The sequence below is a fragment of the Triticum aestivum genome, chromosome 7D (genome assembly GCF_018294505.1).
Source record: "Triticum aestivum cultivar Chinese Spring chromosome 7D, IWGSC CS RefSeq v2.1, whole genome shotgun sequence".
NCBI classification, from domain to species: domain Eukaryota; kingdom Viridiplantae; phylum Streptophyta; class Magnoliopsida; order Poales; family Poaceae; genus Triticum; species Triticum aestivum.
In genome coordinates, this window is record NC_057814.1 from 258,207,829 (window position 1) to 258,216,805 (window position 8,977).

Genomic DNA, 8,977 nt, shown 5'->3' on the forward strand with positions numbered 1-8,977 from the left:
GTAATCACGTTGGCGTGCCGGGGACGAGGAACAAGCTGCCACGTCCAATTGCACAGCAAGGCATCAAACTCCTCTTGCATCGTAGACATCCAGAGCGGGTCACGAAGAGCGCTCTAACGGAGGACGGTAATGGCGATGGTGTAGAGGTGGATGCCGCGTGGACGTACTTGTCCGAGGCATAGCGCGAGCTCGGGCGAAAAACACCCGCACCGGCGCGACTGACGGTACCGACCGCGGAGGGCTCGGCCGCAGTCGCCAGTGAAAAGGGCGCTATGGGCGCCGGAGCCGCGGGCGCCGAGGATGTGGTCGGGGGGAGCGCCAGGGCCACCGCCGCGGGAGCCGCAGGCGCAGCAGGCGTCGGGGCCGCGGGCGCAAGTGTTGGGGAACGTAGCAATAATTCAAAATTTTCCTACGTGTCACCAAGATCAATCTAGGAGATGCTAGCAACGAGAGAGAGGGAGTGCATCTTCATACCCTTGAAGATCGCTAAGCGGAAGCGTTACAAGAACGCGGTTGATGGAGTCGTACTCGCGGCGATTCAAATCGCGGAAGATCCGATCTAGCGCCGAACGGACGGCGCCTCCGCATTCAAAACACGTACAGCCCGGGGACGTCTCCTCCTTCTTGATCCAGCAAGGGGAGAGGAGAAGTTGAGGGAGAACTCCAGCAGCAAGACGGCGTGGTGGCAATGGAGCTCGTGGTTCTTCGGCAGAGCTTCGCTAAGCACTACGGAGGAGGAGGAGGAGGTGTATGAGGAGGGAGGGCTGCGCCAGGGAAGAGGTGCGGCTGCCCTCCCACCCCTCCACTATATATAGGGGCAAGGGGAGAGGGGAGGCGCCCTAGGGTTTCCCCTAGGGGGCGGCGGCCAAGCAGATTGGATCTCCCTAGGGAAAATCCTAGGGAGACTTGCCCCCCAAGCCAAGCAGGTGGAGGCGCCCCACCTCCCCAAGTAACGTGGAAAAGGGTGTGGGGGCGCACCACCCCTTAGTGGGCTCATTTTCCCCTTCCCCTTTGGCCCATGAGGCCCTCCAACACTTGTCGGGACTCCCGAAACACCTTTCGGTCATGCCGGCCATAGCCTGGTACCTCCGGAACACTTCCGGACTCCAATACCCTTCGTCCAATATATCTATCTTCACCGCCGGACCATTCCGGAACTCCTCGTGATGTCCGGGATCTCATCCGGGACTCCGAACAACCTTCGGTAACCACATACTATTTCCCATAACAACTCTAGCGTCACCGAACCTTAAGTGTGTAGACCCTACGGGTTCGGGAACCATGCAGACATGACCGAGACACCTCTCCGGCCAATAACCAATAGCGGGATCTGGATACCCATATTGGCTCCCACATGTTCCACGATGATCTCATAGGATGAACCACGATGTCGGGGATTCAATCAATCCCGTATACAATTCCCTTTGTCAATCGGTATGTTACTTGCCCGAGATTCGATCGTCGGTATCCCAATACGTCGTTCAATCTCGTTACCGGCAAGTCACTTTACTCGTTCCGTAATGCATGATCCCGTGACTAACTACTTAGTCACATTGAGCTCATTATGATGATGCATTACCGAGTGGGCCCAGAGATACCTCTCCGTCATACGGAGTGACAAATCCCAGTCTCGATTCGTACCAACCCAACAGACACTTTCGGAGATACCTGTAGTGTACCTTTATAGCCACCCAGTTACGGTGTGACGTTTGGTACACCCAAAGCATTCCTACGGTATCCGGGAGTTGCACAATCTCATGGTCTAAGGAAATGATACTTGACATTAGAAAAGCTCTTAGCAAACGAACTACACGATCTTGTGCTATGCTTAGGATTGTCTTGTCCATCACATCATTCTCCTGATGATGTGATCCCGTCATCAATGACATCCAATGTCCATGGTCAGGAAACCATAACCATCTATTGATCAACGAGCTAGTCAACTAGAGGTTTACTAGGGACATGTTGTGGTCTATGTATTCACACATGTATTACGGTTTCCAGTTAATACAATTATAGCATGAACAATAGACAATCATCATGAAGAAGGAAATACAATAATAACCATTTTATTATTGCCTCTAGGGCATATTTCCAATAGTCTCCCACTTGCACTAGAGTGTTCACATCACTATGTGATTGTAATGAATCCAACACCCATGGGGTTTGTTCATATCTCGCTTGTGAGAGAGGTTATTAGTCAACGGGTCTGAACCTTTCAGATCCGTGTGTGCTTTACAAATCTCTATGTCATCATGTAGATGTACCTACCACGCACTACTTGGAGCTATTCCAAATAACTGCTCTACTATACGAATCCGGTTTACTACTCAGAGTCATCCGGATTAGTGTCAAAGTTTGCATCGACGTAACCCTTTACGACGAACTCTTTTACCACCTCCATAATCGAGAAAATTCCTTAGTTCACTAATTACTAAGGATAAGTTCGACCGTTGTCATGTGATCCATTCCTGGATCACTCTTGTACCCCTTGACTAATTCATGGCAAGGCACACTTCAGGTGCGGTAAACAGCATAGCATATTGTAGAGCCTACGTCTAAAGCATAGGGGACGACCTTCGTCCTTTCTCTCTCTTCTGCCGTGGTAAGGTCTTGAGTCTTACTCAATACTCACACCTTGTAACACAGCCAAGAACTCCTTCTTTGCTGATCTATTTTGAACTCCTTCAAAATCTTGTCACGGTATGTATTCATTTGAAAGTACTATTAAGCGTTTTTGATCTATCCTTATAGATCTTGATGCTCAATGTTCAAGTAGCTTAATCCAGGTTTTCCATTGAAAAACACTTTTCAAATAACCCTGTATGCTTTCCAGAAATTCTACATCATTTCTGATCAACAATATGTTAAGAACATATACTCATCAAAAATTCTATAGTGCTCCCACTCACTTCTTTGGAAATATAAGTTTCTCATAATCTTTGTAAAAACCCAAAATCTTTGATCATCTCATCAAAGCGTACATTCCAACTCCGAGATGCTTACCCCAGTCCTTAGAAGGATTGCTGGAGCTTTGCATACTTGTTAGCATCTTTCAGGATTGACAAAACCATCTGGTTGTATCACATACAACCTTTCCTCAAGAAAATCGTCGAGGAAACAATGTTTTGACATCCTATCTGGAAGATTTCATAAATAATGCAGTAACTGCTAATATAGTTCCAACAGACTCTTAGCATCGCTACGAGTGAGAAAATCTCATCGTAGTCAACTCCTTGAACTTGTTGGAAAACATCTTAACGACAAGTCGAGCTTTCTTAATGGTGACACTTACCATCATTGTCTGTCTTCCTTTTAAAATCCATCTGCACCCAACAGCCTTACGACCATCAAGTAGTTCTTCCAAAGTCTATACTTTGTTTTATACATGGATCCTCTCTCGGATTTTATGGCCTCAAGCCATTCGTCGGAATCTGGGCCCACCACCGTTTCTCCATAGCTCGTAGGTTCATTGTTATCTAGCAACATGACTTCCAAGACAGGATTACGTACCACTCTGAAGTAGTACGCATCCTTGTCGTCCTACGAGGTTTGGTAGTGACTTGATCCGAAGTTTCATGATCACTATCACAAGCTTCCACTTCAGTTGGTGTAGGTGCCACAAGAACAACTTCCTGTGCCCTGCTACACACTAGTTGAAGTGATGGTTCAATAACCTCATCAAGTCTCCACCATCCTCCCACTCAATTCTTTCGAGAGAAACTTTTCCTCGAGAAAGGACCCGTTTCTAGAAACAATCACTTTTGCTTCCAGATCTGAAATAGGAGGTATACCCAACTGTTTTGGGTATTCTACGAAGATGCATTTATCCGCTTTGGGTTCGAGCTTATCAGCCTGAAACTTTTCCACATAAGCGTCGCAGCCCCAAACTTTTAAGAAACGACAGCTTAGGTTTCTCTAAACCATAGTACATATGGTGTCATCTCAACGGAATTGCGTGGCGCCCTATTTAAAGTGAATGCGGTTGTCTCTAATGCCTAACCCATAAACGATAGTGTAATTCGATAAGAGACATCATGGTATGCACTATATCCAATAGGGTGCAGTTATGATGTTCGGACACACCATCACACTATAGTGTTCCAGGCGGTATTAGTCGTGAAACAATTTCCACAATTTCTTAATTGTGTGCCAAACTCGTAACTCAGATATCTCTATGATCATATCATAGACATTTTATCCTCTTGTCACGACGATCTTCAACTTCACTCTCAAATTACTTGAACCTTTCAATAATTCAGACTTGTGTTTCATCAAGTAAATATTCTTAGCATCTACTCAAATCATCTGTGAAGTAAGAACATAACGATATCCACTGCGTGCCTCAGCACTCATTGGACTGCACACATCAAATGTATTACTTCCAACAAGTTGCTCTCTTGTTCCATCTTACTGAAAACGAGGCCTTTCAGTCATCTTTCCCATGTGTTATGATTTGCATGTCTCAAGTGATTCAAAATCAAGTGAGTCCAAACGATCCATCTGTATGGAGTTTCTTCATGCATATCTACCAATAGACATGGTTCGCATGTCTCAATCTTTTCAAAAACGTGTGAGTCCAAAGATCCATCAACATGGAGCTTCTTCATGCGTTTTATACCAATATGACTCAAATGGCAGTGCCACAAGTATGTGGTACTATCATTACTATTTTATATGTTTTGGCATGAACATGTGTATCACTACGATCGAGATTCAATGAACCATTCATTTTAGGTGCAAGACCATTGAAGGTATTACTCAAATAAACAGAGTAACCATTATTCTCCTTAAATGAATTACCGTATTGCGATAAACATAATCCAATCATGTCTATGCTCAACGCAAACACCAAATAATGATTATTTAGGTTTAACACCAATCTCGATGGTAGAGGGAGCGTGCGATGTTTGATCACATCAACCTTGGAAACACTTCCAACACATATCGTCATCTCACCTTTAGCTAGTCTCCGTTTATTCCGTAGCCTTTTATTTCGAGTTACCAACACTTAGCAACCGAACCGGTATCTAATACCCTGGTGCTACTAGGAGTACTAGTAAAGTACACATTAGTATAATGTATATCCAATATACTTCTGTCGACCTTGCCTGCCTTCTCATCTACCAAGTATCTAGGGTAGTTCTGCTTCAGTGACCGTTCCCCTCATTACAGAAGCACTTAGTCTCGGGTTTGGGTTTAACCTTGGGTTTCTTCACTAGAGCAGCAACTGATTTGCCGTTTCATGAAGTATCCCTTCTTTCCCTTGCCCTTCTTGAAACTAGTGGTTTTACTAACCATCAACAATTGATGCTCCTACTTGATTTCTACTTTCGCGGTGTCAAACATCGTGAGTTGCTCAAGGATCATCATGTCTATCCCTGATATGTTTATAGTTCATCACGAAGCTCTAATAACTTGGTGGCAGTGACTATGGAGAACCATCACTATCTCATCTGGAAGATTAACTCCCACTCGATTCAAGCGATTGTAGTACTTAGACAATCTGAGCACATGCTCAACGAGTGAGCTTTTCTCCCTTAGTTTGCAGGCTTAAGAAACTTGTCAGAGGTCTCATACCTCTTGACGTGGGCACTAGTCTGAAATCCCGATTTCAGTCTTTGGAACATCTCATATGTTCTGTGATGTTTCAAAAACGTCTTTGGCGCCTCAATTCTAAACCGTTAGCATTACGCACTGAACTATCACATAGTCATCAAAACGTGTATGTCAGATGTTTCGCAACATCTACAGACGACGCTCGAGGTTCAGCACACCGAGCGGTGCATTAAGGACATAAGCCTTCTGTGCAGCAATGAGGACCATCCTCAGTATACGGACCCAGTCCGCCATACTTGCTACTGTCAACTTTCAACTAAATTTTCTCTAGGAACATATCTTAAACAGTAGAACTAAAGCGTAAGTTATGACATAATTTGCAAAGACCTTTTGACTATGTTCATGACAATTCAGTTCATTTGATTATTTAATGAACTCCCACTTAGATAGACACCCCTCTAGTCATTTAAGTGATACATGATCTGAGTCAACTAGGCCATGTCTGATCATCATGTGAGACGGACTATTAATCAACGGTGAACATCTCCATGTTGATCGTATCTACTATACGACTCATGTTCGACCTTTCGGTCTCTTGTGTTTCGAGGCCATGTCTGTACATGCTAGGCTCGTCAAGTCAACCTAAGTGTTTCACATGTGTAAATCTGGCTTACACCCGTTGTATGCGAACGTTAGAATCTATCACACCCGATCATCACGTTGTGCTTCGAAACAATGAAACTTCGCAACGGTGCACAGTTAGGGGGAACACATCTCTTGAAATTTTAGTGAGGGATCATCTTATTTATGCTACCGTCGTTCTAAGCAAATAAGATGTAAACATGACAGACATCACACGCAAATCATAAAGTGACATGATATGGCCAATATCATCTTGCGCCTTTTGATCTCCATCTTCGAGGCGCGGCATGATCACCTTCGTCACCGGCATGACACCATGATCTCCATCATCATGTCTTCATGAAGTTGTCTCACCAACTATTACTTGTACTACTATGGCTAACAGTTAGCAATAAAGTAAAGTAATTACATGGCGTTTTTCATTAACACGCAGGTCATACAATAAATTAAGACAACTCCTATGGCTCCTGCCGGTTGTCATACTCATCGACATGCAAGTCGTGATTCCTATTACAAGAACATGATCAATCTCATACATCACATATATATAATTCATCACATCCTTTTGGCCATATCACATCACATAGCATACCCTGCAAAAACAAGTTAGACGTCCTCTAATTGTTGTTGCATGTTTTACGTGGCTGCTATGGGTTTCTAGCAAGAACGTTTCTTACCTACGCAAAAGCCACAACGGTGATATGCCAATTGCTATTTACCCTTCGTAAGGACCCTCTTCATCGAATCCGATCCGACTAAAGTGGGAGAGACAGACACCCGCTAGCCACCTTATGCATCAAGTGCATGTCAGTCGGTGGAACCTGTCTCACGTAAGAGTACGTGTAAGGTCGGTCCGGGCCGCTTCATCCCACAATGCCGCCGAATCAAGATAAGACTAGTAACGGTTAGCAAATTGAACAAATCTTCGCCCACAACTACTTTGTGTTCTACTCGTGCATAGAATCTACGCATAGACCTAGCGCATGATGCCACTATTGGGGAACGTAGCAATAATTCAAAATTTTCCTACGTGTCACCAAGATCAATCTAGGAGATGCTAGCAAAGAGAGAGAGGGAGTGCATCTTCATACCCTTGAAGATCGCTAAGCGGAAGCGTTACAAGAACGCGGTTGATGGAGTCGTACTCGCGGCGATTCAAATCGCGGAAGATCCGATCTAGCGCCGAACGGACGGTGCCTCTGCGTTCAACACACGTACAGCCCGGGGACGTCTCCTCCTTCTTGATCCAGCAAGGGGAGAGGAGGAGTTGAGGGAGAACTCCAGCAGCACGACGGCGTGGTGGCAATGGAACTCGTGGTTCTCCGGCAGAGCTTCGCTAAGCACTACGGAGGAGGAGGAGGTGTATGAGGAGGGAGGGCTGCGCCAGGGAAGAGGTGCGGCTGCCCTCCCACCCCTCCACTATATATAGGGGCAAGGGGAGAGGGGAGGCGCCCTAGGGTTTCCCCTAGGGGGCGGTGGCCAAGCAGATTGGATCTCCCTAGGGAAAATCCTAGGGAGACTTGCCCCCCAAGCCAAGCAGGTGGAGGCGCCCCACCTCCCCAAGTAACGTGGAAAAGGGTGTGGGGGGCGCACCACCCTTTAGTGGGCTGGTTTGCCCCTTCCCCTTTGGCCCATGAGGCCCTCCAACACTTGCCGGGGCTCCCGAAACACCTTTCGGTCATGCCGGCCATAGCCTGGTACCCCCGGAACACTTCCGGACTCCAATACCCTTCGTCCAATATATCGATCTTCACCGTCGGACCATTCCGGAACTCCTCGGGATGTCCGGGATCTCATCCAGGACTCCGAACAACCTTCGGTAACCACATACTATTTCCCATAACAACTCTAGCGTCACCGAACCTTAAGTGTGTAGACCCTACGGGTTCGGGAACCATGCAGACATGAACGAGACACCTCTCCGGCCAATAACCAATAGCGGGATCTGGATACCCATATTGGCTCCCACATGTTCCACGATGATCTCATCGGATGAACCACGATGTCGGGGATTCAATCAATCTCGTATACAATTCCCTTTGTCAATCGGTATGTTACTTGCCCGAGATTCGATCGTCGGTATCCCAATACCTCGTTCAATCTCGTTGCCGGCAAGTCACTTTACTCATTCCGTAATGCATGATCCCGTGACTAACTACTTAGTCACACTGAGCTCATTATGATGATGCATTACCGAGTGGGCCCAGAGATACCTCTCCGTCATACGGAGTGACAAATCCCAGTCTCGATTCGTACCAACCCAACAGACACTTTCGGAGATACCTGTAGTGTACCTTTATAGCCACCCAGTTACGGTGTGACGTTTGGTACACCCAAAGCATTCCTACGGTATCCGGGAGTTGCACAATCTCATGGTCTAAGGAAATGATACTTGACATTAGAAAAGCTCTTAGCAAACGAACTACACGATCTTGTGCTATGCTTAGGATTGTCTTGTCCATCACATCATTCTCCTGATGATGTGATCCCGTCATCAATGACATCCAATGTCCATGGTCAGGAAACCATAACCATCTATTGATCAACGAGCTAGTCAACTAGAGGTTTACTAGGGACATGTTGTGGTCTATGTATTCACACATGTATTACGGTTTCCAGTTAATACAATTATAGCATGAACAATAGACTATCATCATGAACAAGGAAATACAATAATAACCATTTTATTATTGCCTCTAGGGCATATTTCCAATAGCCAGGGCCACGGGCGCGGGAGTTGCGGGTGCCGCGGGCAGAGGAGGCGCCGGGGCCATGG